The 27,314-nt window shown below is 39.8% G+C and overlaps 1 long non-coding RNA gene across 2 annotated transcripts; it reads right to left on the bottom strand.

Moving 5' to 3' along the window:
- LOC128806763 (uncharacterized) lies at nucleotides 1–27,275 on the bottom strand. 2 transcript variants are annotated; one of them, XR_008436934.1, is made up of 4 exons: nucleotides 27,097–27,275; nucleotides 4,884–4,946; nucleotides 1,816–2,019; nucleotides 1–302 (listed from the first exon to the last, which is right to left on the bottom strand). It is a non-coding gene; the product is annotated as an uncharacterized LOC128806763 (long non-coding RNA). The 2 variants fall into 2 exon arrangements; XR_008436933.1 differs by lacking the exon at nucleotides 27,097–27,275 and adding an exon at nucleotides 5,210–5,334.
- Between the last annotated feature and the right edge of the window lie 39 nt (nucleotides 27,276–27,314).

Genomic DNA, 27,314 nt, shown 5'->3' with positions numbered 1-27,314 from the left:
AGCTGACAAATAAAATATGAATAAAAGTGTCTGGAACTATATAATTAATTTGTTCACATGTATTTGATCAGGAAGACAGGAGTTGGTTCTTACTTGCATTAATCCCAAGTTTTTCCCAAGTTCAGAACAGTATTTGAGCGTCAAAACAGACAATATCTACTTCTTTTCCAGTATTTAAAATAAAATAAAAATTTAAAACCAACCAAATTAAGGTAGAAAAACAACCAGATCTATATACTTAGGCTTAGCTACTTACTGAGTTATCATAAGCCAGGTATATTATATACATATGGCCAAAGAATCTGCGGCGTGGGTTATTGCGGCATGGGTTTTCGTTCTCCCCGGCTGCACACGGCTCTTGGGAGCCCGGCTGTGGCGTAGCTTCCACGTGCTGCCGGGGTTTGCTGCCGCGGGTTCCCGGACACGGCTCCGTGTCTCGGGGGCGTGGGCTGGCCAGCCTCTGTTACCGTGCGCTAGGGACCCAGCAAAGAGGAAGGAATTTGTCCATTTACTCTGTGCTTGGCAGGAACGGTTTATTGGTCACGTGGCACGGTTCGATGGAAAGGCGCGACCGCTCCCGGCACTCGCATGGGAGAAAATGGCGTCTGACTGCCGGCGGGATAGGGCTTTATGGAGGGGCGGGGTGAGAGGATCCACGGCCTGCCGGCCAATAGGGGCAGCTGCCATGGCAGTGATGCCAGCAACAGCGACCAACCAGAGAACCCCGCAGGGGCGGGCACCGAGCCGCGGGCTGAGCGGGATCGTGTGGCCAGCACGGGGTTTCCCGGGGCCGGATGGCAGGGTGGTTACAGGAGCGGCACAGGGGTAAGAGCCGGCAGCAGGCAACATGGGGGCAGAAACCGCGGGGGGGAACAACGCGGGGGAAACGCGGGATTACAGAACTTGACTTATTTTAACATAAATTAAAAACCCTAATCTAAACCCAAACTCCGGGATGCAACAAGAATCTGTTAGGGAAAGACAAATAAAAAAAAACAATCACAGGAGTTTTTTTTAGTTAGACCTGAATGCATACACTGCATGTTCCCAATTACAAAATTGTGAGAAGAAATATTCTTTTCTTCCCCCCATACTTTTAAATTATCATTTAATTCTCTGCAATGGAAATGTATAACACTGCTCAACAAATGTCAAAGCAAGATGAATCTTCATGAAGCTCTAAGAACTTCTGAAATTCCCTATCTTTGGATTAACGAGAATCTAAAACTAGATGAGCAGAATTTGACTGATGCAAATTTCATTTTCTTCATATTAGCTGTCATGGGGCTATGTTTTGGATTTGTGTTTTGATAACAGGGATATTTTAGTAGGTGCTGAGTAGCGCTGACACTGAGTCAAGGCCTTCTCACCCCACCCCAGCAGTGAGGAGGCTGGGGGTGCACAAGAACTTGGGAGGGGACACAGCTGACCTCAGCTGACCCAAGGGTTATTCCATTCCCTGTGGCATCATGCTCAGCACATACAGCTGGGGAGAGAAGGAGGAAATGGGGATGTTTGGAATTATGGTGTTTGTCTTCCCAAGTCACTGTTAGGCACGATGGGGCCCTGCTTTACCAGATGTGCCTGAACACCTCCCTGCCCATGGGTGCCCATGCCTTTATCTCAGCCCATGCGTTTCCTCACTTTTACTTTTCTGATTCTCTCCCCCTTCCCACCAGGGGAGTGAGCAAGCAGCTGTCTAGGGCTTAGCTGCTCCCTGGTCTTGAACCACAGTACTGAAAAACCATCTTACTAGCTGCTATATATCAAGCTGCGCTTGGTATATAACAAAATATACCAAAAGAAAATATTTACCTATATTAATAAGAGAACAGGAGGTTTTTACATCAGAATGGTGGGCTCTTTGTTCTGGGGTATTTGTCTGTCTCACTCTATTGCTCTTTGCATTTATTTTAAAGTGGTCCTTTTTCTTTGGGTGGTTTTGATTTTTTTTTTTTTTTTAAATTTTCTATTTATCAGTAAAGGACTGTAATGAATCATCTCTTCAAGGCTGGAGACCTGAAATTACAATACATAGCTTCTAATTTATATAGAAAAACAGATTGAAATACAAAGCTATACAATGGAAAGATATTGAACACATGAAATCAGAAAGTGCAAATTACACTCCCAGAAGTAAAAATGCTTTAGAAGCTGGCCCCTGTTTTCCTAAGTAGTGAAAGAATTTTAGTTGAATAATTTCTCTGGAATATAATGGGAACTGTGTGGTTTAATTCCCAGACACTACTACAAAATCTTGAGGGCTAATTACCAATTTCAGATCTCTGCTTTGCATGTTTAATTATATACAGTAGTTATATGAATGCATTGCAGATCTGAAAAATGGTGAGAGAAATACACTTTTAGTTTCTGGAAATATGCCATTGGCACTAAGCAGATAATGCTTATAACAATAAAATTAAATATACATTCCTGTTTTAAATTTAGCCATGTTTATTAGGGATGAAAGAATTCATGTGAAATTTTGTGAAAAGGATGAAAGAACTCCCTGCTCTAGAGTGTACATTTAAATTTCACATGACGCCACCTCCAGCTAATTGTTAAACTGGGTCAGAATTCTGATCCATTATGTTAACTCTTTATTGAGAATTTAGTACCTTCTTGAGTCACACACCTAACCTCAGTCCCACAGTGAATGCACCAATTAATTTGACTTATTCCAACTAATTGACAATAATTTTGACAAAATTATTGACAAATTATTTTGACAAAATTGACAAAAATTTGTGGTCAATATGGTCTTTTCCTGGATCTCACTGTATTTTCCTCTCTCTCCTTAAAGAGAAAAAAAATGAAATCTTGTACCTTTCTAAAATCTATTTCTCAGGAAGAAAAATCAAATGTAATTTCTTAGGTGTGCTAGCAGCTATAGAAAATTGGTTATGTTAAATGAGTCCAGTGGCTTTAAGCCAATGAGTACATCTGGATAAACCTTTGCTGTGCTAGTAAAAGACTGCTGCAGCACAGATACAAATATCTGTTCACCTAGAAAAGCCCACAGAAGTGCATGCTCTGCTCTGCAGTTCTGTTGCTTTCATTTATCATTTCAAACTGTGTTATTTTGATAGCTTTTCAGTTGCAGGAGTACCAGTGCTGATGCAGAGATAATGAAATACTGAAAGCATCAAACAACAGGGATGTCTGTAACTGGTAATGGGCATCCTTCCTCAGTTTATTAACTCCAGCTGTGCTGTTTGACAGTTTCTGTGAAGGGATACAGCGCAGTGTGAGAATACTGAATGGAGAATGAAGAAGCTAGTGTCAGGAATTAAACTGCATCACACACAATCTCTATGAGTAGAATTTCAGAAGGTAAAAAGGATCATCATCTTTCAAAATTATGATCTCCATCTTCATCAGACCATGAAGTGACCAGTACAGGGATCTTCAGTTCAAGTTTCAGCATACAGCACTTTTTCAACAGTGCAGTTATTTTCTGATCTGAAATACATTCCCAACACTTTGCATATTTATTAAAGAAGGTAGTATCTAGTCTTTTATAATAGTAAGATTAGGTTGGACTTAAAATTATACACATCACTGCTTCTGAGAACAAACTAGCTGGGACTCATCATTACCAAAACTTTGCCCAGAATAACATGTGGATATTGTTACATAGAGCACTGGGCACTGAGAACTGTTGAGGAGGAAATAAAAGCAGCCTAATAGTGCAGATCTTCTTGCTTCTAATTGGTAGTTATCCTTGGTTTTTAAGGGTTTTAAGTGTCTGAAGCTGAATGTGCCAGGAAATGGGAAGAAGCTGTGAAATCTTTTTAATAATGTACACTAAGTGGAAGTATTGCACAGTGTGTTCTCAGAAGTGTGTTAACTTAGACATGCCTTAGACAAAGGTCTGTTTCTGTGTGAGTGGTTGTGAACGAGACCCACAAGCAATCTACAGGTATGGATGCAGAAGTACTTATCAGAAAATAGCAGGACAATTGCAATGAAGGCATTTGCTGGGAGCAGTTGCTCGAAAGTATCACCAGAACAGAGAAATTCTGGAATGCAGTGGTTCTGCTGAATCTACAAGAACTGCTTAACTCAGGACACTAAGTGTCCATCCAGGGTCACTCACACACACTAGCACCAATTGATTGAATAACTCAGGCCACATGCAATCCTGCAGAATTTTATATATACATCTGAAACAACAAAACTTTGAGTCAGCTTTACAGTTGTATTACCACTACCAAGGGATAGTGTTTTGGGTTTGGGTGGCAAGTTTTGATAACAGGGTATGGGGTTTCTCCCTCTGAGAAGTTGCCAGATATTTTTGCTGTGTCCAACAGAGTCAAAGCTGCTGGCTCCAAAACAAGCCTGCCACTGGCCAAGGCTGAGCCCATCAGTGATGGCAGTAGTGTCTCTGGGATAATGTATATAGGAGCAGAGGAAAAGCTGCCAGGTGAGAGAACTGAGAGAAAAAGCTCTGCAGACACCAAAGTCGGTGAAAACAGGGGGCAGGAGGTGCTCCAGGCACCAGAGCAGAGATTCCCCTGCACCCCCTGGTGAAGACTGGTGAAACAGCTGTGCCCCTGCAGCCCATGGAGGCCCATGGGTACACAGAGATCCATCCACCTGCAGATCCATCCACCTGCAGCCTGTGTAGGACTCCATGCCAGAGCAGGGGGATGCCTAAAGGAAGCTGTTACCCTGTAGGAAGCCCACGTTGGAGCAGGCTTCTGGCAGGAGCTGTGAACCCATGCAGGGTGAAGCCCACACTGAATCAGGTTTTCTGGCAGCACTTGTGACCCTCTGGGGGCCTCAGGCTGTAGCAGCCTGTTCTAAAAGTACTGCACCCTGTGGGAGGGATGCAGATTGGAGCAGTTAATGGAGAACTCCAGCCTGTGGGCAGGACTCACATTGGAGAGGTTCATGGAGAGTCATTTCCCTTGGGAGGGTCCCCTCGCTGGAGTCAGGAAGAACTGTGAGGAGGAAGAAGTGACAGAGACAATTTGTGATGAAATGACTGTAATCCCTGTTTCCTATCCACCTGTGCAGCTGGGGGGAGGAGGTAAAAAACATCAGGAGTGAAGTTGGGTCTAGGATGAAAGCAGGGCTGAGGGCAAAGTGGTTTTAAGAACTAGTCTTTAGTTCTCATTTTTCTACTTTGATTTGATTGGTAATACATTAAATATATGTTTATAATATGTTTTTCCCATGATAGTAATGAGTGAGTGATATTTACCTGTCCGTATCTTGACCCACAAGCTTTTTATCACATTTTCTCTCATTTGTCCAGATGAGGAGGAGCTCAATCACACTGGCAAATCCATATGACTTCCCTTCCTGGTAAAGAGCTGGCTTTCCAACTGTTACTGCAGCTGCATTCATATGAGTTTGTGTGACAAAGTAATTGAGTGAACCATGACAATACTTACCTGCTCTTAATAATAAACTCTTAATAAAGAAATAATTAATTACACCAGTTTTAGCTGGGATAGAGTTAATTTTCTTTACAGTGTCTGGCCTGGGGCTGTGTTTTGGATTTGTGCTGAGCAGAGGGTTCATAATACAGAGATGTTTTGGTTATTGCTGAGCAGATCTTACATGGAGCTGAGGTCTCCTGCTTTTGGTACTGCCACACTGGCGAAGGGACTGCAGGTCCATGGGAGGCTGGGAGGAGACAAAGCCAGGACAGGTGACCCAAACTGACCAAAGGGATATTCCAGACCATGTGACATCATACTCAGTGTATAAAGTGGGGGGAAGAAGGAGAAAGGGAGGGGCATTTGGAGAGATGGCGTTTGTCTTCCCAAGTCACTGTTATGGGTGAAGGGGGCCTGCTCTCCTAGGGATGGTTGAACACCTGCTCATGGGGAGAACTGGGTGAATTTCTTGCTTTGCTTTGCTTTGCTTTGCTTGTGTGCACAACTTTTGCATTTCCTATTAAACTCTCTTCATCTGAACCCATGAGTTTTCCAGCTTTTACCCTTCCAATTCTCTGCTTGATCCTCCTGCTAGAGGAGTGAGCGAGCAGCTGTATGGGTTGTTGGCTGGGGTCAAATAACAAAATTAATAAAAAGTGTTCTAATAAATTGTGATCTGTGTCTCTCCTGAGTAATTTTCTTACCACACAGCTTTACACAATTGAAGTCCTGCTGTAAGCATCCAGTGTGGGTGTTTGAAGGATCACCAGTTCCGTTGGGTGCAGCTATAGCACACAGAGCTCTTCAAGAAGTGGGCTGGTATTTATATCTAATGCAAAGGCTCAAATCAACTCATAAATATGTTCTGTTTTTAACAAAGTCTGCCATGTACCTGCTGTCTTCATGGGAAATTGGTGGCTGTGATGAGGGCAAGGGGAAGGAATCTGCAAGCTACTGTGAGTGAGTGAATGAATGAAGAAATTAATATATCTTCCTGGTTTGGTTTTATTTTTTTTTTTTAAGTTAATCATTTATATGAACTGTTACAATACCATCAAAAGCAGTAAGTTTACAGTGTTGCTGCTGTTAACTCTCTTATTCAAAAGTGCTTTGATGTTAAGGTCAATGTAATTAATAGGCTGGAGTCTGCAGTTGTCAAAGTACAAGACTGCTTTCACTCACACCCTGGGGTTTTCTGTCACCAGCTTTCCCTACCAGCAACTTTGTAGACTGACATTTCATTTTTAAGCCAGAGGCTTGAAATTTTTTGCTATTACTGCAACTTGTCAAAAAACCAAGAAAGTGTCCAGAGCCTGGTTGCAAACCTAAGCAGTGAGTACAGGTGAAGGTTACAAGAGATAAAATCATGTTCAAAAAAGCATTCAAAAGGCATTGCCCAACCTGTTTTCAAGGTGTAAAAAACACAGATTAGTAAAACATGCACTTTGGCTATGCCATAGCTGAAATGGAGGTTGAAAATAGGGCCTGTTGACAGGTTTTAGATAACTTTCAATTACAGACTTAGGAGTGCCCCCGTAAAGTGGTGTGAGTGTGTATGTATATGTCAAATCCAGGCATTTTTATGTAACTAAATAAGAAAACTATGTGGGGGGTACTGGATATAGCTAGAGAGAATGGCAGAAGCATCAGTGTATGCTTTTATCTGTTTGGAAAGGAGTGAGTGTGGCAGCATGCCAACTCCAAGACCCCAGGACACAGCAGCCCTGCCTATTCTTGGATGGTGACTACTGCTGAATTGTATACACTAGCTGCCAGGATCGTTCTAGCTCAACCCACAGACTGTGTTTTATTGGAAATGTCATACAGGGCTAGTATGTTAGCAAGTCATGTCTTTAATTCTTCTGGAAAGCTCATATTCTGCTGTTGAAGAAGAGAAAATGGAAGAAAATAATATTTTTTTCCTGACACTAAACAAGATCCTAAATTAGGGTTGATTTGCCTTTTACATCTTCCTTAATTGGCTGGAAGGCTTGAGGAAGCTGTGAATCAAAGTGCTGGTGAGCTGGACACAGGTGTACTGCCTAACAGCAATTCTACTTTGTTGAAAGAATCCTACTGGCTAATCTCAATAGTCCATTCCAATACTGGGTCTGGTATTTGGGAAAGGTATTATTAAAAAAAATAATCCAATTCCCTGTGGCATTGGTAACATCTGGGAGTAAACTGTTTGTAAACGCCCCCAAAACCACTGTAACTGTGTGACAAGGAGAATCATGTAAGTGAACACATAAGAACACATTCTTTTTTGTACTCCTTCCTCATAAATTGCCTATAACACTTATCCTAGATTTCACTAAAAGTAGGACTAGTAAAAAACTAGGCATGACTATGTTTAAAGGAACCATAATACTAAAATAAATGTTTAGAAAATAACCCAGCAACAAAATATAACATTGGGTATAATTTAGTTCAAGACTGGCAGGTGTACAAATCCGTTGTTTACAGCAGAACTGGCTTGTATCACATAAGCCCAGTATCTAAAAGCTGAGAATTTTTTAATTTCTCCTCATGGTCTGGGAAGCTCCAATTTTCTGACTGCTTTGCTTTGGTCTTTAAAATGTCAGAAAATGTGGTTTTGTTTTCACTGGTGTCACTGACACCCTGACAAGTCTGGAACCACAAGGCAGAAATGGCAACACAGTCCCTGATGCACCACTCAGGAGATATATTCTGAGCTGGCCTGGACAGGCACTTAGCATGCATTCACCTGATGCACCAGGTAGCCCTGAGTGTTTCTCCTGAGGCTGGCAGCCCAAAGGTGAGTTCAGCCTACAATCAGTGAAAGACAGCCACCCAAGGGTAAGAGAGATGCTCCAGCTTATACCTGGATCTTGGTCAAATGGTCAGTTAGTCACTTTGGTGGTTTAAAATCTGCCCAGTGCATTGAGTCTCTCTAGATTACAGGGAAAAAAAAAAAAAAGAAAAAAAAAAAAAAGTCAGCAGTGGGATTTTCAAAATAACTTATGCCTGGTCTAATATTACTCTGATATGTATAGTTTGATCTTGCCCTCGACCCAATGTCTTTCTTGTACTCTGTCATTCCCTTCCTCAGTCATCTCCATAGGCTCTTTCCTCACATGTATATGTACGGGACTTTTTTTTCTGATTTTCTCCCATGTTTTACCTCATAAAAGTTAAATCCTTTTGATCCATATTATTACAATACTCTGCAAAAGAAATAACAATACACTATTTTGAAGCTGCCCACTTTGAACATAGAAAACTAAATGCCTCAGTTTGATAGAGAAGAGAAAAAAAAGTTCTACAGAAATAAAATGAAAAACTTTTCTTAACTACCCACACAATGGCTTACTCAAGCCAGTGATATCAAGTTTCTTTCTTTCATCATGTCTAAATGCCTGCACAAAGGAGAAAAAAGGAAAATAAAAAATATATTACATGCTCTTTGTCTTGATCCAAAGCCTGGAAAGACTGTTAAGGAATCTTTTTTTGTTTAAGACACTCATACATCATGCAACATATCACCTTATTCTTCAGCAGCCACTTTCCGCACTCAAAGCTAGTATTTTGACTATGAAAAATGTGTGTTTTTCTTCTTCTTGGATTCTTACTTTCAAATGGTGCAGGATAAAGACTGGCGAATAGTCTTTTACCATTTGTAAATACACCAAATCAAAGTATATTGTGCTTGTCCTTGAGAAGTCAATACATATAACTGGGTTCTCTATAGTAGTAATGACCCACCCCGACGTTCAATGTTCTTCTTACTCTTCTGTGACGGAGTGGCTGCAACAGTCAACAAGGGAAGACAAATTGATGTCATTCACCTAGACCTCAGTAAGGCCTTTGGCATGGTTCCATGTGACATTCTTATTTCCAGATTGAAGATGCATGGATTTGAAAGGTGGACTATTCAGTGGATGAGGAATTGGCTGTGTGGACACTCTCAGAGTTGCAGTCAATGGTTTGATGTCCAAATGGAGACACGTGACTAGTAGTGTCCCTCAGGGCTCTGTCTTGGAACTGGTGCTCTTTGATCTCTTTTTCAATGACATAGACAGTGAGATCTAGTGCACTCCCAGCAGGTTTGCAGGTGATGTGAAACTGAGTGCTGCAGTTGACGCAAGAGGACAAGTTGCCATCTAGAGAAACCTGGACAAGCTTAAGAAATGGACCAATGAGAACGTCATGAATTTCCACAAATCCAAGGGCAAGGTGCTCTATCTGGGTCGTGGTGATCCTAGATATGAGCATAGATGGAGAGAAGAACTAACTGAGAGCAGCCCTGCTAATAAGGACTTGGGGGTGCTGGTGGGTGAGAGACTGGACATGAGCCCACAACTGCAGTGCAGAAAGGCAACTGCAGCCTGGGCTGCACTCAAAGCAGTGTGGCCAGCAGGTCGAGGGAGATGATTCTCCCTGTCTCTCTGTTCTCATAAGAACCCACCTGGAATATTGCATTCATCTCTGGGGTGCCCAACACAAGAACCCAACACTGGACCTGTTGGACTGAGTCCAGAGAGGTGCCATGAAGATGATCAGAGGGCTGGAGCACCTCTTCTGTGAAGACAACGAAAAAGTTGAATTTGTTCAGCCCAGAGAAGAAAATGCTCTGAGGAGACTTTGGAGCAGCTTTCCAGTACCTAAAGAGGGCTTCAAGAAAGCTGGAGAGGACTTTTTGCAAGGGCATCACAGGACAAGTGATAATGGCTTTAAACAACAAGAGAGAAAATTTAGAGTGGATATGGGGGAAAATTCCTTACTGTTAGGGTAGTGAGGCCCTGAACAGGTTTTCAAGAGAAGTTGCAGATGCCCTATCCATGAAGTTCAAGGGAAGGATGGATGGCATCCTGAGAAATCTGGTCTACTGCCATGTCTACTACCCTGCCATGGCCTTTTAGTTCCCTCACAACCCAAACCATTCTATGGTTCTTTAATGCTATGATTCATTATATAAACCTTAGCATTGATTTTCCATGGCAAGGTTTAAGGAGCAGGGTGGCTACAGATGTGGCTGCTGTGAGAAGACACCAAAAGCTTCCCCCATGTCTGAGAGAGCCAGCGCCAACTGGCTCCAAGATAGACCTACCGCTGGCCAAGGTCGAACCATCAGAGACATTTGTACCATCTCTGGGATAAGATGACCAGGAAGGGAATGAAGTTATGTCAGAGAAGAATATAGCAGCCAGAGAAGAGAGGAGTGAAAATATATGAGAGATACAGCTCTGCATGCACTAAGGTCAGTGAAGAAGTGGGGGAGAAGATGTTTCAGGCATCACAGAGTGTCCCCTTCAGCCTGTGCTGAAGATCACGGTGAGACAGGCTGTCCCTCTGCAGCCCAAGGTAGTCCACTATGGAGCAGAGATCTGCCTGTAACTACATGCTCGAGTAGGTGGATGCCCAAAGGAGGCTAGGACTGCCAGGGAAACCCACGCTGGAGCAGGTTCCTGGTAGGAGCTGTAGACCCATGCAGAGTGAAGCCCACACTCAAGCAGATTTGCTGGCAGGACTTGTGACCCATGGAAGACCCACACCAGAACAGCTGGTTCCTGAAGAACTGCACACTGAGGAAAGTGAAGGACTGTAGCCTGTAGGAAGGACTCACATTGGAATGGTGTGGAGTTGTGTTTTTAGGTTCCACTGTATGTATGTTCAAAATGGTTTATCCCTCTGTACCCCCCTCGTGCCTTTTTGGTTCATCCCGGGTTTTCCCATCAACACCTGTGTGTCCATCAATCCCAAAACCCCCGACTCAGACCCCTGACCCTTCCCAGGTGACTCGTCCATCCTTCCTCTCTGTCTGGAAGCTTCTGCCGGGGTCGCTGGGTGACTGGACAATGGCCTGGGGTCCCTCCCCTCCTCCCTCCTAATGGATACCCCGGGTGTCCTTCCCTCGGAGGGCCACGCCCATGTCTTCTCCCATTGACTGATCAGATTTCCCACCCACCCTATATCAGGGCCTGCTCGAGGCCCAGAGCTCACTCTCTTCTGGGACCTCTTTGAGTGCTGTTGGGCTCTGGGGCTCTCCTCGGAGTCACAATAAATCTTGGACCTATCCCCAGAAGAGTGTCGCCTCCTTCCTTGCCGGTGGGATCAGCGGTGTCCTCGGACCCACAAAGGCACTCTCTAAAGCCCAGCTGGGTTCAGCAGGGAGTGCCTCTTGCTGCCCTATTGCCCCAAAAAGAGCTAGCCAGGGCTAGCAAGGGATCTGCTCTTGAGAAGTTGGGATGAGACGCGGCAGAATGGACCCCATGCTGGAGCAGTGGAAGACTATGAGGAGTCCTGCTTCTGAGGAGAAAGTAGCAGCATAGACAGTGCCATGAACTATGGTAACCCCCATTTCCCACCCACCTGCATCATTGTGGGGAGGAAGTGGAATTCAGGAATAAATTTAACCCTGAGAAGGAGGGATGGGTGAGAGAAAGGTATTTTTAAGATTTGGTTTTACTTCTCATTACTCTGCTCTGATGTGTTTGATAATAAAATCAATTAATTTCCTCAAGCAAAGTCTGTTTTGCCTGTGGCGAGTGATCTCTCTTTATCCTTATCTTGACCCAAAAGCCTTTTGTTGTATTTTCTCTCCACTCTGCATCTGAGGAGGGCAGTGACAGAGTGGCTTTGGTGGGCACCTGACATCAGTCAATGTCAACCCACTGCAAGCTTACAGTGAATTACTTTGACTTTCAGTGCTGTGGAGACAGAAAGTGTGTCAGGAACACATAGTGAAACAACTTGCCTCAAATCAGAACTAATCCTTAATATGAAATCAAGCATTTTTTTTTCTTCTAAGGAGGAGATACTTTGAAAAGTATGTTACGTATTTTTTTTTTCCAGAATCTCTTTTCTGATTGTATCTTAGTCCATCAGGACAGAAATGAAGAACTTATTCACAAAGAAGAATATTTGACTAGGCAGTCCTGGAATTCAGGGAGCTAATCCAGTTTACACCAGCTATGTCTTCATCCTGTATATATGAGGATATAAATGCAAAATCCTTTAAGTGATGTAGGATTTTGGCACATATTTTTTCTTAAAGAAACCTGCTATGCTGCTAAGTGAAATATTTTTCATCACTCCTTCTATTGATGTTGAGTTCTGGGCATTTAAGATGTTTGGTCTGAGCACTTCAATTCCAGCTTTGCAAAAAGGACCTTTCCAGATAGATAAGAAAATCAGGACTTTTTTTCCTGTGTTAACAATTTAAAGTTTTTTTTTTTTTTCATACTAGTTCCAATTAAGATTTTTTTCTTCTGATCAGTAGTTCTATTTATCAAGAAATGTTCTAATTAAAAGGTGGAGAATCTAATAAGCAATAATCATGAAAATATACCCAAAGGAAAATAAAACATATGCTGTTTTCAGGGAAAACAGACATTTTCATTTCTCTAAATAGGAGATATGAATACTGTGTTACTAACAAATATCTTTAGTATTGTAGACAAGGGTCAGTCATGTTTTATATCCCTTTGCAATCAAAGGAGATTGGAACTATAGCAATTGACTGTATATTTTGCCTAAAAATAATATCAGTAGTTATGATCTAATTTAAACAACCTCTACTGACTGAACTGCCATCAGCAGATATACATACTTGTGTGTGTTGTAAGGATTATAAGTAGTTTATATTTGGTTGAATCGTAGCTAGGTGCTTGCTGGATTAATTAGTTAATTTATTTATTAAATGACTTGACAAATAATAGTTGAGTTTGATGTAAGCTTTCTGTTTCAAATCTGTAACCACTTTACAAAGTATGAGTATTTTCTGACAGTACTTTCCATGAACCACTGTGAATCACTGAAAGTTGTCTGACTCTGACTGACAAGATAGTGACTTGCCTAGACATTTATTACAACTTTAGAGAAAACTACTCATACACTACACTTTTGGGGAGAGAAATTCTCAGTACAAAAGTAAATACATGTAACGACTTTGAAAATCTATCTGGAGTAACAACAATAATAAATATATTCCTTATTTCTCTAACTGGAAAATTGACAGCGAAAATCAGAAAAATCTAGCCAGGTAGAGAAATCTGAAGCATTTTTTTATCTCCTCCTACTTGATACTAAAAGGAATTCCCTAATTATCACTGGTTATGTTGAAAATATTTATCTATCTTCTAATTATCTGAGTCTCTAGGCAGTATGTATATGCAAAATTTCTTTCTGCAAGTGCTATTAACAACCAATACTAATTTCTTGAAGGAATGATGTTAGTGAAGAAAAAGAGATGAGACAGGCAGAATAGAAAGGCCAAAGGAAAAAAGACAATAATAAAAAATACCCCAACAAAACAACACCCAAAATTATTAACAGTCAGCCCCTCCCCACCCCACCCAATGTGAAAAAGAGAGCAAAAAGAAACAACAAAACCAAACATAGCAAAATAAGAAAAAAATAAGATAAACACACAAAGACTGAAAGTGTTCCCAGTGCTGAAAGAATCCCATGAAGAACTGTAAATGACAAGGAAATGTGGTGTCTTTTACAGTTTTCCTGGACAGGATTGTACAAGAGGAAAATCCATTTTTAGTAAAGTTTTTACCTGAAATCAGACTTCTGGCAGCACATGCAGAATCTGAACTATATAACTGGGTCTTTACCAGAGATCTCCTGTGTTCTTCTGGAGCCCCTTGATTTCACACACAGCTTCCCTATTCCTGATAGGAAGAGAGCCTCTCTGCTTACTGGGTACAATATGAAAGCTGTTTTCCCTCCTCTGATGGTCTTTCTAGAATTGTTGAAGGAAGTATTAGTATTTTAAACATCTCTTTTCATTTATATTTTCTTATTTTAGTGCTGCTTAAACATTCAGTACAAGTCTTTTTCTGCTTCCTTGGAGGCTAACTTTCATGCAGACTGATAAACCACAGTATACAAAAACATAAATTTCATAGCTTACTCAGTTTCCAGCATCCAAAATCCACATGTAGATAAGTGTGTGACAGTTGACGACAAGTAATAGCCCTATGGTGTAGTGAAAATCACCAGAGCAGATGAGTTCCATATACTTAACCAAAGATGAATGTAGGGTATTTTCTCATTTTTTGAGTAATGGGAACTGGGCTTGCAATTCATAGCAAGTTAATTTTTGTATACAGGGACTGTGAGGCTAGACTGAGAAAACTGGCAAAATGGATCTGAGTCTTTCTAATAAAAAATGGCTTAAGGTTATTATTATCTCTCAGAAAAACATGTAAGAAGGCAAAACAGCAGTATTCTCTGGCATTCAGCTCATGGTTTTGATTTAGAGCCTTTGTTCATGTCGTGTGCAAATCCACTATCAGAAATACACTCTCTCACTGCTTGAAGCACTGAAGATATCCATCTTGATTTCAGTTTTATAAGGCCTAAAATCTTGATGGCAAGCACATAACCCTGTGTGGGAGAGAATTATGTAAAAGTATAGTCCCTTCTTGTAAGTTCTGAAGGTTTTGGCCAATTTCAACTAAATTTGTTGAAGAGTGGTTTCAATAACATCATACTTTATTAGGCACTTGAGAATCCTAACAAAACATAACATCTGCACAAAGACAGCAACTAGGCAGTGGGAATGGGTATGCCAGTACCCTATTTATATTTTCTTGTGCAGAGGAACAAAGGATATAAGTCTTTCTTGTACATGGTAGATCAGGTAATTCACAAATGAACTCAGAAAAAGCATTATCCCTAATGCTCCAGTGAATAAGCCAACTAGTCATTGCCACAGGTTAGGAATAAACTTCTGTTTTATTCTGTTGCTATGGCAAGTCCTCTGAGATGCTCAAGGCAATTTATTCCTTAGAGCTGAAACTCACAAAGGTTAATATCAATATGAATTAGGCATCCAAATGGCTTTGGCAATGTGGACATAAATATGAGTTGCTTATTTTTGTCATCTGTTGGAATATCTGATGAAGTCCACTGTTAGAAACATGATACTGAATTAAATGGGCCAGTGGTCTTGGATACAAGGTTATTTCCTTTGTGCCTTTCTTTCTGACATTTTAGCATGTCTGAAAATCTGACAAGATTACCAGTGGGAAGAAATTAAATAACAGAATGCCAGGAACTTTTAAACCCATCTTTTTCTGCTGTAAAACTATTAATAGCAGAGAGGACCTTTAATTCCAAGCATTTACAACACTGGGAAATATTATTTTAAAGTAATGAACTGTTTGAAATTAGTCACCCTATGAACCTATGAACCCTATGAAAAATTTAAAACTTTTTGAGTACATGGATAAGCATTCTTGCCCCTTGAATTGCACTTTTATCTCACATTACTCTTCTTAGTTATCTTTTGTTTCATTTATTCAAATGTTCTACAGAAGAAAGATGATTGTATCACTGTCTTACTAAATACTAACAATAAATACTAACACACCTATCATTCTCTTTATGTCCAAAGTGGTGTTTATGCCTCATATATTTGGTCCCACAGCCATTACATGACCAAAAGGACTGAGTAGCTTTACTGTCTTTCCCCAGTCATGGCATTTCATCTTTTTACACTGGAGCTGTTTATTTTTTCAAGCTCTTCTGTATATATGGATCCAGATCGGAAAGAAAACCTAGTGTGTGCAACATAAGTGGCTGGTTTCAAACTTGAATAAGGATCCCCAAAATCTGGAACTAGAAAAATTTCAGAGGCTTTCAAGGCACTAAAAATTTGCATGCAATACTGTCACACCAGTTGAATGACAAACATGCTCACAAAATTGTGGTTTCTTCACAAATAATCTGTGAATCCAAAACAGCCAGTATAATTAAAAATCTTAAAATTTACACAGAACTATTCCACTACACTCATAAACTTTATCTGTAGCTCCTATCTATTTTGCAAATTGTGTTTGAAAAGATTAAATAAATACCTATGATTCAACTGTTAGCTAAACTGTCTAATACTTTGTGAAAACAAATCCCAACTTAGAGATTTTTCACATTCAGAGCACATATTTGGTTTGGACAGCCTTTTAGCTTCTGAAATCTTCTGTATGGGTCTTGTACACAGGGACTCTGTCATTGCACTTTGCTTTGTTCTTTTTAAGCCTCAGGTAAAACACATTTGTAATCAAAAGTGGCAGGAAATGAATAAAGAGAGGAAGGCATTTTGTAAACAATTTCTTTTCTCTCCTCATATTGCACTCAAGAAAGGGAATGATGTTTGGAATACAGATATAAATACTTGGATTAAGTCCTAGAAGAAGAAATCAAAAATACTATTACACCAAAAAATGAGGGCCCTTTAATCTAACTACTTCCCATTGATGACATAAATTGGAGGGCCAGATGGAAAGTAGGGAAAAGGGTGTTACTGTGAAGCAATCACCAGTTTTGAGAGTTTTTTTTTTTTGGTTTTTTTTTTTTTTTTTTGTTTTTTTTTTTTTTATCCCAAGAAAATGGTTAGAAATCTGCAAAGATTTTATGTAGTGTTTGGTCTTTAGTTTAAACGTTTTTAATTGTATAAGATTTTATGTTCATAAGAAGAAAAATAAGTATAGCTGCTCCTCTTTTTCTGAATTATCAGTGTTCATCCATTAATTCATTCTTGCATATCCTTCAAGGTCCTGCTTTGAGGAGTAAACTTAGAGGAATGCAGGATGGATTTACCATCAATAAAAAAAGGTAGAAGGTCTAACTGGCAACCACCGCATCAGAGGAATATATGATCAAGAAAATTTCCTTATGGCTTGATACATGGACTTCAGATTCAAAATACAATGGGCAATCAAAATGAGCCCAGTTGGTTCTTTACTCTTACCTGAGCCAGACACAAACATCCAGTGGTAGCAAAGACCAACTACACAAGACCAGAACCATCAGAAGTGCTGTGAAGACCAGTGTATTATAGCTCAGAGAAGAGAGCAGAACAGGAATAACAGCTCAGAAATGGAGTAGTCCCTGTGGGAAGACCTGGAGGACTTCAGCAGCATCAGGATTTTATTCTGTCTAAAGAAAAATTTATCCAAAGAAAATTTATGTGGGTAGTCATTGGATAGCTTCAAATAATAGAGCAGTGTGTGCAACAAAAATTCTTTGTGATGCTTGTTAGAACAAATCTTTCTCATACAGTTGTAATTTATCTGTGCTGCTTACCACCCACTCCCTAATCCCACCCAGATTTATAGGTGACCAATGGGCTATTTGTCTCACCATAGGAAATAGGTACAATCTGGTGTACAGAAAAAATAAACAAAAAACTCTTCATGTGGGAATATCAGCATGGAATTGTTATGAACTAAATAGTAGTGGGAAAAGCCACAATATAGAGAAATTGGCAGATTCTGGAATTTTAAGCAATAATAGTAAATATATACCTCATAATCACTGCATGTAAATGTGAAATGCATCCAAAGATTTGTCTCACATGCTGCTTTTTGTGTGCCACTGCACAGCATAGCTGTTAGTCACCTCTGTTTGCATTCAGAGGATTGTAATTTTTACTGTGTGACATGTGTATGCTGAAGAGAGTAAACAGTGGGAAAAATACACTGATGAAGAGAATTAAGAAATCTGAGATAAATTTTATCATATTGTGATTTTTGATGTTTCACTTTTCAGATTCATGATGGGAATTCCTAATTCTAACAGGACTGCTTAGTATTCAATTACTTAATATGAAAACCCCAATAAATATCTTCTGTTGAGATTAACAGCCTTATTTCCATCATGGGCAAATTTTAGCTGAAAGTAATTGTCACTTGTACAGGTTTGCATACCAGTTCCCCATCTTCAGGTTCTGAGAAGGGGAATAGTATCTTGAAGAACAGGAACGTATATGCTGCTTCTGTGTCCTTACCAGCTCACCCAAACATCTCTCCTAACACAAAATACATTGATTACTTTCTAGAGAACTAAAGAAAAATTTTAATATGGCCTTTTTACCCTAAGACTCAATAGAGATGCTTTGGATCCAAAATTTTCCCATAGTTCTGCCTCCAAAAGTTATTTAAATTCAATCAACCCTCATGGTTTACCACAATGTAATAAAGTTACTGCTACATACTACTCAGACATCAGTAACAGATCTGTCCATGCTCTGTCAAGCCATTGCAATCAGGGGTTAAAATGAACTGACTTAAACTTTTTCATTAACTGTTTATGATGTAGAACAGCTAAGGAACAGTAACTCATTAAACCACATTAATTCAGTGATGTCTGAGTCCTGGGGAAAAAAATCCATTTGAATTTCTGTAGTTCACTATGTAATAAATTTGAAGAAGTCCTCAGATGATTTTGAGGAGTAGCTGAAATGAGATGCAGTTGTCACTTTAATGTTTCTTGGCGATAAAATCACATCAAAACACTATGTGATTCTATTTCTGTTTGTAAGAAGTCAAAACACTTGTAGAATAGCAAAAAAATGCTGAGTCAGGGCTAGAGTGGAAAATCACTGCTTTCTCATGCTTAAGCATGAGTGTAATCTTGGTAGGTTTGGGAGCAAAATCAGTGTGATTAAATGGAAAATGTTGAAATCAAAAGTATTGTGAAAGATTGGTTAATTACCTAATCCAGAATTCTGATGTACCTGAAGAGAAAAAATTCTCATCTGACTTCAGGCTCTGTTAGTAGGAAACTTTGAGCCCATTTAGTTACTTTGGTTTCCAGATTTTAATGTGACCTGTTTGTAACCAAAATGTAGAACAGAGAAAAAAATGACAACTTGGTGCAGAGCAGAGTCAAATGAATTTCAAATATTTACTGTTTGCAAACAAAAAATTAATGCAAATTAAATCAAGTCATTCCTAGGATAAAGACAAATTAAAAAAAAGTTCTAATTGTTCAATTAAATTAAATGCTATTATAAAAAGTCATAATAAACATAAGGCATTTCCAATAAGAAGCAGCTAAATTTAAGCCCTGCTTTATTCTGTTCAAATTACTGTTTGCACAGGCATATGGCACATCTGTGTTCCATTATCTTTATTTACCAGGAATAGTAAATATTGCTTCTTTTTCCTTCCCCTTCTTTTCTATTTGGAGGTCACCTTTCCCAAAGATGCTGGATGTCAAAGGGCAGTGAAGACTGCTCAGTACCTTGGCAGTACATTCACCTCCTATACTATTTGTTTTCTAGCTATCACTGCATTTGGCTAGGAGCCAATTTAGCTAGGAAAGCCAGTGCTCGTGCCAGGGCTGATCTGTCAAAACAGGCATGTAAGTGAGCTGACTGCACAGGCCTTGTGCCAGCTTTGCTCCTGAAGCCAGTTCTTCATTGTCTCCTTTGCAGTGTTGAGCAAAACACTGTCTGCATGAGTATGAATTCATTTAGGAAGACCTCATATGCCGTGCACAAATCTGACATGTGGGCCTGGGGGTCAGAGGACAAGTTACAAGGATTTCTGCAAGGTGTGCAACTTGTCGTATGAAATAAAACTTCTTGTTTGCTAATGTCTAGCAATGTACTCCCAGTAAACACAGGTGAAATAGCTTGGCCAGTATGAAAACTGTCTCTGCTATTAACTTCTTGTTCCTTGTATTTCAATATCTGTTATTGAGAAAATAGAATTGTATCTGTTTGATAAAATAAAGTATTCAGTTTTCTTGAGATTCTTTTGCCAACTTGTTGGACTACATAAAGTCTCAATTGTTTTGAGGGGATTTGTTTCACATCTTAAATAGTCTTACTGGACTAATACTCGAAAGATTTTGGAAAGATGGGAGGAATATAACCTTTTTTTAAAAAAGAAACCTAACACTTATTTTATTCATATATTCTGACTCCAGAGTAGAAAAGTATCTCAATTTTAATTGGTGATGGGGGAGAATGATGCATGAACACTTTGAAAAATTGGATTTTCAGCCATTAGGTAAAACTCTTTCTACCTATCATGCCTCAGTGTTTCCCCACATAATCTAGTCTTTCCCTCTTGGCTGTAAGTGAGCAATAAGTTGATGACCAAATAACATTAGATGCCTTCTTACACGTAGTTGTCAGGGTGTGCTAAAATTTTAGCACTCTGTCTCTCGTTAGCAAAAGAGAGTAGGATCTCTGGACTATTGCATGTAAAGGGTTGTTTCTTTAGAGCTGCCTTAAATTAAGCTCTCTCCAGACACCCCCAGCTAGGCTGCTTGCAGAGGTAGCCCAGCAAAACCTCAGGGCTTATTGCCTGCCCCAGAGTGAATGGCATATAGGTATTCTATCAGGAACCCAGCCCAGGCTCCTAAAAGGCACAGAAATTCTTCTCAGTCATTTTTCTGCCATGGCTGAGCCTATTTTGCCTCTGACAGAATGCAATCCTATTTTGGATGTGGAATAGGTGTATCTTAAAATTCAGTACTGACTAAAGGTATTGTGTCTAATCCTCTGAAATGGAAGATTTAGCCCTGTTGTTTTTTTTTTTTTTTTTTTTTTTTTTTTTTTTTTTTTTTTTTTCCCCAGAACACTCTGACCGTCTTGTAAGTAAAATTCAGCTAAAATCTGGATAACATGTATTAAGCCTTTCAGTGTAATTATTACAAATCAAGTGATTGTGGTGTTTATTTCAAAGAGAAATTGGAGTATTCACAAGTGAAGATGAGAGCCAAGGGTGACTGCAAGGCTGGGGGACAGTCCCAACCATGAAGAGCAGAGTAGGTCTGGTGGCTGTACTCTGTGGCAGCCAAAGGTCCAGTGATTCCCAAATGGGTCAGTAGTGCTTAGTCAGAGTCAAACCAAGACAAGTTTGCACACAGCAGACTTACAGTGCAGTTAAACGAGGCCCATGGAGCAGAATCTGAGCTCAAATGCAACTATGGGCCCAAAGGGAAGAGGGTGTGTGGCTGGGAGCCTGAAATGAGGCTGAGGAGGATGATACTGGTGCAGTTAGGAGCCTAATCTTCCCCTCCTGTAGAGCTCTATAGTTCTTGCATCAGGGTGTCACTCTTATCCCTGTTCAATAGGTAGAGTCAATAGTAAGCTTTGTCCTCTCAAATCTAGCCTGTTTTAAGCAAATCTCATTCACAAAGAAATCTGTGGGGACATTCTAGTTCTTCACAGTATCTGTTGTAATATCTAAGCAGACCTGATCTCATTTTTTGGATTTAGTTTTCGACAGTTCATTGCAGAGGAGTTTAAAACAAATCGATCTTTTAGTTTTAGTATTTCAATTACCTAAATGCAGTGTCTGGAAAGCTGGTAAGAACATATATAGATCAATTTGAGTTCCTGCCAATTCATGTATGCAATTTTGGCATTTTGCAATGGATTCTGCTGAGCACTTTAACTTGCCTACACAATTTGAGAACTGTTTTAGAGCAGCATATTAAATGAGGCATGTGAAATATACTACGTGGGTAATCAATGGGACTGAATCTTCATTTTGCAAACTTGTATTCTGCAGAATTGTTCATCTTTCAGATGAAGGTCTAGACGACTACGTGTAAATCAGATTTTAAGGGAATAAAACCAAAACTTAAAATTTTCCCCTTTTTTCTTGCACTGTTTATTTAATTTCATATTCTCAGTCTATTTTGCTATCACTGCATATTGTCTGTCTTAATCTCACTTAACAGTGTGATCATGATTGTTTCCTTCAAAGCCCATCATGTTGTCACCAGCATATAAAAGGAACTCTTTTTTTTTGCCAGTGCCTGTTTCTTTGTACTTTTCCATCCTTAATAGCAGGATTGTCATGTAATTTCCTTTCAATACTAAGAAAGGTTTATTATATATATCAGTACCTGTGAGATTGACAACACTTCTATGAAAATACCTATGCATATTTTCAGTCAAGTGGTTGTTGACTCCTGGTACACTGTTATGATAATGGCACCAGTAAAAAAGGAAAAAGGTTCGGTACATACAGAGGTTACCTTTCTTTAAAAACAAATAAGCAACACTGTTGCTCAAGTACCAAAGAAGCAAGTACCAAACTGTTTTTGAAATTCTGTTCGTCTTTGCATTTGTTGATATGAAAACATTATTTTGAGCTATCTGTCCATAAAGGTCAGAAATAAATTTGAATCAAATTTCAAACTAAAGGATAAGTGTCTCTGTTATGACCTGTTACTTGCATCAGTGGCAATGGAAAAGAAAGGAAGTAGCAAAAAGTCGGGCTACATTGTCTGCCTTACACTGGCTCAGATTAACAGAATTGGCATAAACTGAAAATGGTCCATAAAGGTGGAATTCTTACATTAAGTGCAATTTTCTGCATCTGAGTTAGTAACCACACTGTCAAGTGCATGTTTAGGCAAAAGGATGCCATCCCATATCCTGTAAGTAGCTTAATGTAGTTAGACTGTACACATAGAAAGTAAGGGGAAATTAATCCTACTGAAAAGATTATTATGCCCATCTGGATGTGATCAGAGAGCAGGCCAAACTACACAGCTTTTCCTTCCTCTTTACTAATGGTAAATGCCTTGTCTGGGGTTTACTGGCATTACTTGTTCCAAGAAACTGAAGGCTTTAAACTGGAACAGCTCACTGACAGTTCACTGAAGTGAACTGAAATTCCTGTTTTAAGGTAAACTTAGTTTATTTTGCAGCAACTACTCAAACTTCCTGCACAGGCACAAGATTTTTTTTTTTTTAATTTCAGAAGGAATTTCACCTGAATACATGGTGTTGACTAGAAAATTATATATTTAAAGAAACAGAAAAAAAAGTTTAGTTACAAGTGTAATATTTATATAACCAATAAAAAAATCACAAGAAACAAGTTAATTTCAAAATCCATAGAATGACTGGTATGTCAATCCTCCTCTGCTATACTGATGTACATAATAGAGTTTCATAGTGTTTACTCAGGACTTAAAACTATGAATCTATCTGATTTATCAAATTTAAGTACATATGCAATAGTTAAAATGTATCTAAGGGTTAAATTTGGCTTTTTTATTGTATATCAAAAGTTCTTTGCTAAAGATAAGAGAGAACATAGTTTGAAAACTCTTATACCTAAGCTTTGGAAGAAAAGATGATCTGCCTTTCATCCAGCCTTCACAAGCATGTTTCTCATAGTTATTATTGTCAAGATTATAAATGCAATTCTTGATTTCAAACCAATTTGCCAGCAGGAAGTCTCCTCAGGAACGACATGTGGCAACACCTGCTGGGCCAATTGGCCCAGTAAGGTAATAAGCCAGTCAAAAACTAAAATAAAAAAGAAATAATCTAAAACTATTCACTATTTTATTCACCTCTCACTTTGAGGATCTCTAATAATGACTTTTCAAGTAGAAGGGGTGCACTATGCTGAAAATTTTGAAACTATTTGAAGTAAGTGTTGCCTAGTTGGGTTATATATTGAAATTGCCTAATATATTTGTCCCTACATTTGCCGTGTGACTACAAAACATAAAGGGAAAAGAATATCTATTTTCCTGGTTTTGTGTATAATATATCTATTCCAAAACAAGACAGGGTGGCATATGAAGAAGTGAGTAACCCAGTGTACACACCCCTGGGAGTGTGTAAGCTCTAGGGAAGACCATCATATACTGGTGACATTGTATAGCTGCCCTCAATATGAGAGCTCGTGTGGGAGGGAGGGGTGATGTAGACCTTATTTATCTTTTAAAGAAGTGGGTTACTTTGGGCGAACCCTTTTCTTTCCAGATAATTTGCTTCATTAGAGCAGATTTTCATGATATTCCAGCATAGAAGGAAGGTCTGACATCTTCATAAGAGGTTTGACATCATCCTGCTTGAGGCAGGAGAAAGGGGAAATGGTTTCCTTGAGGGTGTCCGCTCAGTGTTTTGCAAGCTTTTTTATTTATCTTGGGAGAAGTTCTCTAACTTGTTTGGCTCAGACTCCCAGAACAAGATGCAGTGTAGTTAGTGCTGTCCTCAGCCTAACCAAGTCTGCCTCAAATATTCGTTTTGACCATGTCAAGAAACTGTTAACTCCTTAGAGACTGAGCTTATATGTGAGAAAACTAATTTTCTCAAAAATCAGTTCATCTCTTTGATTGAAAATCATTCCTCTTGCAACATAAAAAAGAAGAAAGACAAAAATGTTACTTTTACCACTGTAAAATGAAAAGACATTTTAATTTAGTAATTTAGTTGGCTTGCATTACTCTTTCTTTTCCTATAGAGTAATTTGATGGAGAAATAAAATGAAATTAAATCTGAAATTGTATTAAGATCCTCCCCTTGTAGTATAAATGTACATAAAGTTTGAATATCTAAATAAGATTGTAGCAGCCATGTCTTTTATGAGCACAACAGCAAACTATACCCTGCTTTGTAAGCTCAGATAATGTTGGAAGAGGAATGTCGTGGTTTGACATGGAAGTGAATTTTTTCCAGGAAGTTGGGTCAAACCAATCAGTGGTCAGGTTTGGATATTGGCACCTGGAGTGACCACTGAAAGTATGGACACGCCTCTGAGAACACAGGGGGTTAAAAGCAAGAACTCCCAGGGGAACTGTCTCTTTGGTTCCGGTCGTCAGAGAGTGCAGACGCTCCCCTGCCCAGCCATGGGCTGGGTGGGGGAGGGGAAGCCATGCGGCCTTGTCCAGGTAGGCCGAGGGGCTGAGGGTCTGGAACCCAGCCAGCTCCTGGACGGAAGGGTGGAGAGGAGCGGAGATGCCTTTGTTCCCCCCGCCAAGAGGGAAAGAGACAGAGAGCCTGGCAGCACCTGGAAATTTGCCGGCAGAGGAGAAGGAGAAGGCGGGGGGGGATGGCCAGCGTGGGAGGCGGCGGAACACCGGACCGAGATATCAGCCGTCCAAGGAGTCTGAACGTTTAACCCTTTCCAGGAAATGAGGGCTTTTTAAAAGTATTACTCCTCCTTGATTTGTAGTGGAAGAGAGATAGTCCGGGACTTGAGATGTTAGAAGAAGAAATATTTAAGTGGGAGGAGATGATGAAGTAGCTTTGGCTGGACTTTTCTTGTTAGCCATGGACTGAACTAAAATCTCCTGCAATAGAGACTGCATTTTAGGGGGATGCAGTGGTGACCCAGGGAGACCTGTTTCAGCTTTGAACAGCACAGGAATGGCGAGAAACGAAGAAAGCTGAAGAGGGAATGGTGATACCCTCTGTCTTCGGGAAGAAGATGAGTCCTGTTTGGACCCCTCGGCCCCAGGGGAAAATGGGGGGGACTGTAGTCCCAGGATGAGAAACTGAACTGTTGTATCTTTGGGTCTGTGGCAAAGCATCCTTAAAGGAGCCCTATGAGCAGTCTGTCCATGCACGGTGGTGAGAGCACTGTGATATGGAATGGAGAGTGTCACACTGGCAGATTTTCTCCGGGCGGTTGCCATGTGTGACAGGGAAACACAGGAGGTGGCAACTGTGTTTCCGGGGGGGGGGGGGGGGTCTGTGGTGCAAGAGAGACTTCTCTCTCCCTTGATAGTTTGAGTATAGATTACCTGAAGGGTGGTAATTTGATCAAGAATCCTGGGTGATGTTTCATGGCTGGGTGTTTTTGGAATTGGGAGGAGGAGGGGTGTTTTAAAAGGTCTTCATCCTAGATTTAGTTTATGTGTTTTCTGTATTAGTAGTAGTTTAATAAAGTTTTTTCTTTGTTATTAAGCTTGGGCCTGCTCTGCTCTGTTCCTGATAACATCTCACAGCATTTATTTAGAAAAGGTGCATTTTCATGGGGATGCTGGCATTGCGCCAGTGTCAAACCATGACAAGGAAACAGAAAATAGTTGGTAAAAAAAAAAAATTAAATCCCTGAGTATCTAAACCCTGCATCACTTGCACTGTTTACACATTAGCACAAAATTGTTTGTCATTTTTTTGAGTTCAAAGTTATGCTTCTGACATTTAACTACGTGTTACAAATCTATAAACCAATACCCTCATTCTAACTATTTGAGAAAGGTTTCAGAGCTAATTGAAGTGTCTCTGTCATTTCTCTGTGTGTTTTTCAGTATCAAGGGCTATAACATGTCAAAGGAAACGCTTTTGTTGAACAGAGCAATTTTTTAAAGTGCTTTTAATTAACGCTCATTTCCAGGTTGAGTTTGAGTGCTTAAAGACACTTTTGTTAAGCATTTCTGAGTATTCTTCAGTAACAGTCAAGTGAGAAGTGACTCTTAGTAAATGTAAAAGGAGCTTTGGTGAAGGCAAGCAGAAATATGTTTTCATTTCTTATAGAATTCCTTGTTTTGTCTGATATTTGACATATGTATCCTTTTCTTCTTCCTCATGGTTGTCATAGAGAGCAGTTCTGTGGTTTGCATAAGCACAAAATATACCCTGGGACTTGGAAACCTGCCTGATGTGGAGACTGATTGGTATTAATTGTTGAGAAAAAAACAAGCAAACAAGCACATATAGGTGCTGCCAGATGCATTACTACTTATACATTTGTGTTGTACATTTTATAATTTAGGATTAAAATTGTGTGAAGAGCTCTAAAAACGCATAATACCATCTTGCTCTGTGAACACAGTGTTTGTAAATCAGCTAAACCTAGTGGCAGAGTCTCTAATGCTGCTAGTCTTTGGGTATATACATGCCTTTACACAAAATCATTTCCTCTTCTTCCCTGCTCTTCAAAGCTACCCACTGCAGAGTTTTAGTATGACTACAATCAAGATTTCAAACATGCTCCTGCATAAACAGAGGCCTAGAAGGGGGTATATAGAGCCTTCACAAGCAACACTTGAAATAGTCATAGTGTGAAATTGCACAGCTTTGCATTAAGAAAATTCAACCTAGGGCTAATTGGTTTGAATCCCTCTTTATCCACAATACATTACACAGGAAAGCTCAATATTTAGTATGGTTTAGTTTTCCAAGATTAAATTTATAAGAGCCCACTGCATCAGCAATGGAAACAATTCCACCCACCTGAGGATCACTCTTGAAACTGAAGAGCAGCCAACCATCACAAAGTTTCTCAGTTGCTTCCTTCCTCTTAAGATCTTGTACAGCTGCTTTTGAATTTAAACCATTCTTTTCTGCTATTTTCTGTTTTATTGAATTTCACCCAAGAGAGAAGTGATTCACAGATATCCTGAGTGTGGCTTTAGGCACGTCTGTAATGTACAATGAAAGGAGAACAATAC

This window comes from Vidua macroura, chromosome 4, assembly GCF_024509145.1.
Source record: "Vidua macroura isolate BioBank_ID:100142 chromosome 4, ASM2450914v1, whole genome shotgun sequence".
NCBI classification, from domain to species: Eukaryota; Metazoa; Chordata; class Aves; order Passeriformes; family Viduidae; genus Vidua; species Vidua macroura.
The sequence above is the reverse complement of the archived record's forward strand: the minus strand, read 5'-3'. Positions and strand labels throughout refer to the sequence as shown.